The sequence below is a fragment of the Chenopodium quinoa genome, unplaced genomic scaffold (genome assembly GCF_001683475.1).
Source record: "Chenopodium quinoa cultivar QQ74 unplaced genomic scaffold, ASM168347v1, whole genome shotgun sequence".
NCBI lineage: Eukaryota > Viridiplantae > Streptophyta > Magnoliopsida > Caryophyllales > Amaranthaceae > Chenopodium > Chenopodium quinoa.
Genome location: NW_018745413.1, coordinates 527,581 through 533,643, shown reverse-complemented (window position 1 = coordinate 533,643; position 6,063 = coordinate 527,581). Strand labels below are relative to the sequence as shown.

The following is a 6,063-nucleotide window of genomic DNA, read 5'->3' as shown; positions in this document are numbered from 1 at the left end:
TCCCTACATATAGGCTATAGCTTACACCTACTCATTCCTTTGGGTTCGTCCCTTGACTTACCATATACTCGTATTAGTTTGATCGAGTGTTTACAAATCAGGTTTGGCTCTAGGAAGAGGTAGATAACAACCTACATTTTCCTCTTGTCAAATCCATTTTGCACACTTAGTACCAAACATAGAAAATGACCGGTACTTTTAGTGATTTACAAGTTGCCTCCGTGGTTGTGCATGAAACGGAAATACATAATGCTTTCACTTTTGATAGCGAGGCTAAGGCAACCTAAAAATGACATTGATGTTTACCTTGAGCCCCTTATTGATGATTTGAGCAAGATGTGGGACAAAGGAGTTACCGTTTTTTATGCCCATAAGAACGAGATATTTATATTGCGTGTTGCTCTTATGTGGACCATCAATGATTTTCCCGCATATGGCAACCTGTCCAGGTACAAGAACAAAGGGAATAAAGCATGTCCTATTTGTATCGATGATACACTGAACGTTTACCTTGATCACTATGGCAAATATGTGTACGTGAGGACCCGTAGATTTCTTAGGCGCGATCACACATATCGTAAGCAGAAAAAGGCCTTCAATGGGAGTTAAGGAGGGGGTTACGCCTACGTTATTGAGTGGAAAGGAGCTTTATGCTAGAGTGAAGGGTATACCATGTGTTTTTGGTAAAATAACGAAACCAATCGACCAACATGCTCTCTTTAAAAAGGAATAAATCTTTTGGAAGCTTGAGTACTTGAAAGAACATGATGTTAGACATTGTCTCTATGTGATGCATATAGAGAAGAATGTTTGTGGTGCAATTATTGGGACAATTATGAAAATTCCTGGAAAAACGAAGGAATGGAAACAGTGCGCAATCAGATTTGCCAGCGTGGGGTGTTCGTCCAGAATTGTGGGTTCAAACAAAGGTAGGGAAGGCAAAGGTAAAGGAAAAGAGAACCAAAGATGGTGGACAAAACCGTTAGGGGAAGCGCAAGGAAAAGGCCACGGATATCTCAAAGAAGAAAGGTGACGGAAATGGCAAGAACCCAAAGGTGTATTTACCTCCAGCTTGCTACACTTTATCAAAGGAAGAAAAACGAAGGTTTTGTGCTTGTTTTTATGACATTAATCTTTGGGTTCTCGTCAAACATGAAAAAGTTTGTTTCCTTAAATGGAGAATTGAAGTTGACAAGTATGAAATCCCATGATTGTCACATGATGATGCAAGTATTCCTACCGATTGCAATTCGTGGTATTTTACTAAAGCACGTGAGAGAAGTTACACTACTACAAAAATGGGAAAAGGGATCTATAATAAAAGACTTGTTGATTAATACAACGGGTCTCTTTAATATAAAAGATCTGATACTAGAGATAACGGGTTTCTTATATATCATAGGGCCCACCATTAGTTTTGAAAATAGGGAAGGAAAAAAAATAAAAGACCCATAGTTGACTTAACGGGTCTCTTATATATGTAAGGGCCCACTAATTAAGCAACTTTTATTATATTTGAGTTAACAGCAAAACCCTATTTCTTTCACTTGCATTTTCCATCACCACACCCCCCATTCACGCCGCTCTCTCCTCTCATCTCCACTCCTATCAACTTCTACTTCTCCTGGAGCAAAAACACACTATTGCCACCTCCTTCCTAACGCCGATGTCGCTTCCTCCTTCTCCTCAATGCCCGCGTCGCTACCTCCTCCTCCTCCTCCTCCTCCTCAATATCGGTGTCGTCTTCTCTTTCTACTTAACGTCGTCGTTGCTACCTCCTTATTTTATTTCATCATCGTCAATAAAACCTTAATTTAAGGCTTTCAAGAACAATTTTGACCATGCAAACTCCAGATCTGGAGTTTTGATGGTTAATATGGCCAAATAATCAAAATTGAAGTGTTTAAAAAGGTAAAATTTCATATCTATTTTATATTTAATAATATTACAGGTTTTTTGCTGGGTGACTTAGTATTTTCATGGTGATTTCGGGTTAAGGTGGAGTAAATTTGAGATTTTCCGTCGGTGGCTGGGGTTTTTTTTGGGTGGTCTGGCGGTGTTGGTGGTAATTATTTTTGGTTTTTTTTGTTCTATTTGAATGTTGAATTGGTTGAATTTATTTTTTGTTTAACTCTAATCTATTGGTATATTTTCTATCTTCTTTGCAATCCTACTGGTAGTTGAAATGCCTCTGAGAATTTTGGTTTTTTTTAAAATCTAATTAATTAAATGTCTTTGTTTTTTTAAAATTGATCAAGGCTTTAGGAAATGCAAGGTTATCTTTCAACAATTTGGTATTTTATTTCAATTAAATGTCTTTGTTTTGATGTTTTGAGTCATAATCCTAGATAGATCTAACTTGACCTGGTTGGTTGTTGAATGTGATGGGATCAATTCTTAATCGGAAGATGTCGATAATAACGAAGCTAAAAGCTTGCTTCCGGAAATTACAAGTTAGTTTCAGCGAGGAAGTGATTGATGATTTCTACAAGGCATGTGCTATAAATGAGGACATGGGTATGTGATATTCAATGAATTTGAGTTGCAATTGATAGTATGTTTTTCAATTAAATTTTATAATTACGCTTCGAATTTGTTGTGCATATCTTATTTACTTTGTTTTTTCTTTATTAAATTTGATTTTTCAGTTTTCTAGTGGAATTCTCAATTATAATCATTCAATTTTGTAATTTTGTTTTGTCAGGTCTACTGGATGTCATCAAAAAACACAAAAACTCCCAAATACGGAGGTAGAAAATGGAGTACTGAAGTCGTCTTGATTTAATTGTAAATATAAATTTATTTTTAATAAATTTGACCAATTTTTATTGTTGGGATTTTACGTTTGTTGATTTTTTTTTATCTCATAAATTTAATTTAGTTCATTGCTATTTCGTATTATTGATGTTACGTACAGATTAAGTATACAAATTACAAACTCCACTATATAATTTAGCTCATTAATTCTGCCAATTTGTATAGCGCATTAAAACAAAAATAATTCAAATGCAAATCTCTAAAATTTTTGTTTTCTTTTTTTAAAAAAAAAAAAAGAACAAAGAGACCCGTTAGCTAACTTGACAGGTTTGTTTCATACAACCAAACAGACCCCATATCTCAAACAATGGATCTCTTTCTCTTCTAAATTATCAATCTCATCACTTAGATAACAGACCCGTGATCACTGACAACGGGTCTTTTTGTCCGCAAAAACAGACCCCTCATGAGAAGGGGTCTCTTAATCAAAGAGACCCCTGAGATAGAGCCCCGTCAAAAAGCGGTCTCTCATGCATATTTCAACGGGTCTCTTTGCCCTTTTTTGTAGTAGTGTTATTACAAGCCTTTGTGGGTTTTTCAATACTATTTGCAGCTAAGTCCTTGATCCCTTTACAATTGATGCTCTCCACGCGAATGTTGTTGTGACTTTGTGCAATTTTGAGATGTATTTCCCACCGTCACTTTTTGACATAATGGTGTGTTTGATTCTGCATTTGGTTCGTGAGATTAAGTTGTACGGTCCAGTCTTTATGAGGTGGTGCTACCCTTTTGAAAGACACATGGGTACACTACAAGATAAGCTCAGAAATCCAGCCCAACCGGAAGGTAGTATGATACAAGGAATTGTGTCCGAGGATATTGGGAATTTCGTGGCAGAGTATGTTGCTATTGCAGAACCTATTGGGCTTCCCACTTCCCGACATGAAGGGAGACTTGATGGTCATGGCACAATCAGATCAAAAATGATCTAGGCTGCTCGAGATCAAATCCTGCAAGCTCGCATATTTGTGCTGCATCATATTGCGGACGTTCTCCCATATTTAGAAGAGCACATGGATAGTTTGCATGTTGAATTTCCATCAAAAGGGGAAAGAGCACTAATGCAGTTGCATAATAAGATGTTTGTGAAGTGGTTCCATGATCGTGTGATGCAGCAATTGAATGAGACTGTGTCTGATACAATAAAGTGGCTAGCTTATGGTCCAAAGGAAGATGTTCATTCATTTGAAGAATATAACATAAATGGGTACATATTCTGAACTGAGAGTCAGGATCAAAAATCCTCATTGACTCAAAATAGTGGTGTCACTCTTGTGGCTTCATCAACAGAGTTTGCAAGTGCGTAAGATACATCACCAGTTGACGCACTATTATCATACTACATATGAATTCAGGAAATATGGGAACTAGATTACCGTGAGTTCAAGGTAGGTCTATTCAAGTGTAAATGGGTCGATAATAATAGGCGCAACGTCAGAAATGACGACTTCACTCTTCTAGACCTTGGCCACTTGCGGGATAGTTAAAAACCATTCATCCTTGCATCTCAAGCTAAGCAAGTGTTCTATGTAACTAACCCATCCGATCCAAAATGGTCCATTGTCCTTGTTGGCAAAAGGAGAATTTTAAGGGTTAAAGAGGTTGAAGAGGACGAAGAATATGATGCATTAGATGATTCTCCCCCTTTCACTGCTCCTACACTTGATGTAGACGATGATGCTACTTATATTCGATCTGACCACAATGGGGAATACTCGAATGAGGTACTTTTATTGATGCATGTTTTAATTACTAAATATCTTTCGCTCCTACAACCTTGTTTATTTCAGGAAGTATTTTACTTTTTTGCATTTTCGACGTATAAGCATGTAATATACACTAAATAAGAATTGTGAACTCGAATGAGGTACTTTTATCGATGCATGTTTTAATTACTAAATATCTTTCGCTCCCACAACCTTATTTATTTCAGGAAGTATTTTACTTTTTTGCATTTTTGACGTATAAGCATGTAATATACACTAAATAAGAATTGTTAAGAGGATTATATGTGAATTTGTTATGAAAACAAAGAAGTTGGGTAAGTGTTTGGATTTTTTGGTGCCTCAGATTTGATTGCCATTACTGATGACTAACAACATGCTTTGCTTGTTACTGTAGGAGTGTATATATCATGAATCCTGATCAATGATGAAGATGATGACGAGTTGTATGATATTAATAAGGAGACAAATTTGGGGGAACCGGAAGACCAAGCTTATGACGAGTTGCAACGTAAGCTTGATGAATATGAGCGTATAGCTGAAAGTGCCCCACCTATTCAGGATAATGTGATTTCCAAGTTTGTAGGTGATTTACAAGGTAAAACTCTAAAGCAAAGTCAAGTTAAAACAACCGGTGGTGGAGGAGGGGTAAAGGCACCGATGAACAGAAAGAGTAGGGGTGCAACAAAATCTTTCAAGAAACCCGGGGTTCCCATGGTGCTTGAGTTTCATGAGTTAGGTCAACCTACTGGCTAATGGCGCGACAAATTTTCTAGTCAAGTTGGCATGCTAACTCGTAAAATACCCATCACACTTGAGTGGGCCGATATACCTCACGGGTTGCTTCAAACATTTTGGAACAATACAATGGTAAGTAAGATGAGTTAGGAACATAGCGCATAACTCACTCACGGGCTTAGAATCATAGCGCATAACCTGCACATAACATGCACTAGCATAACCCGAGGCCTGCTACATGCAGCTGCCTGGGCTAGTTCAGCTACCTAGGTTGGTGAAGCTTCCTAGGCAGCAGCCTGGGTGCTACAGCTGCCAGAGCTGCTGCTTGGGCTGGTGCAGCTGCTTGGGCAGCAGCCTGGGCTAGTTCTGCTGCCTGGGCTGGTGCAGCTGCCTTGGCAGTAGCCTTAGTGCTGTAGCTGCCTCGATTTGCATTTTTTTTATTATGTTGATTTTTTTATTTTGCCTTACCTAACGTGGATTTTTGCGCCTATTACCAATCTGTTACATAATCCTGATGAGCCAGACAAGAGAAATTTCTTTGAAGCTTTTGTACAAGAGTGATTCAAAAACTTCAAAAGTTACTTGAGAACGAGATAGGTCCATAAGAAAATAAGGAAAAGACAAAAGAAAAATGTGACTGTTGTTGAAGAAGAGGAGAAACCTGATAAGAAACCGTGGGATTTATATCCACAAATAACAGTGAAGGACAGGGAGAAGTTTGTGGAAAAATCTTCCACAAGAACTGCACTTGTATATTTTTATTTATCACTAGAGTAGGCTACTG

General features: G+C 37.7%; 1 long non-coding RNA gene across 1 annotated transcript; it reads left to right on the top strand.

The window, feature by feature from the left end:
• The first annotated feature begins 918 nt into the window (after nucleotides 1-918).
• Nucleotides 919-3,022, top strand: LOC110713347. Its single transcript, XR_002509871.1, has 3 exons — nucleotides 919-1,911; nucleotides 2,409-2,517; nucleotides 2,705-3,022. It is a non-coding gene; the product is annotated as an uncharacterized LOC110713347 (long non-coding RNA).
• Nucleotides 3,023-6,063: the final 3,041 nt, after the last annotated feature.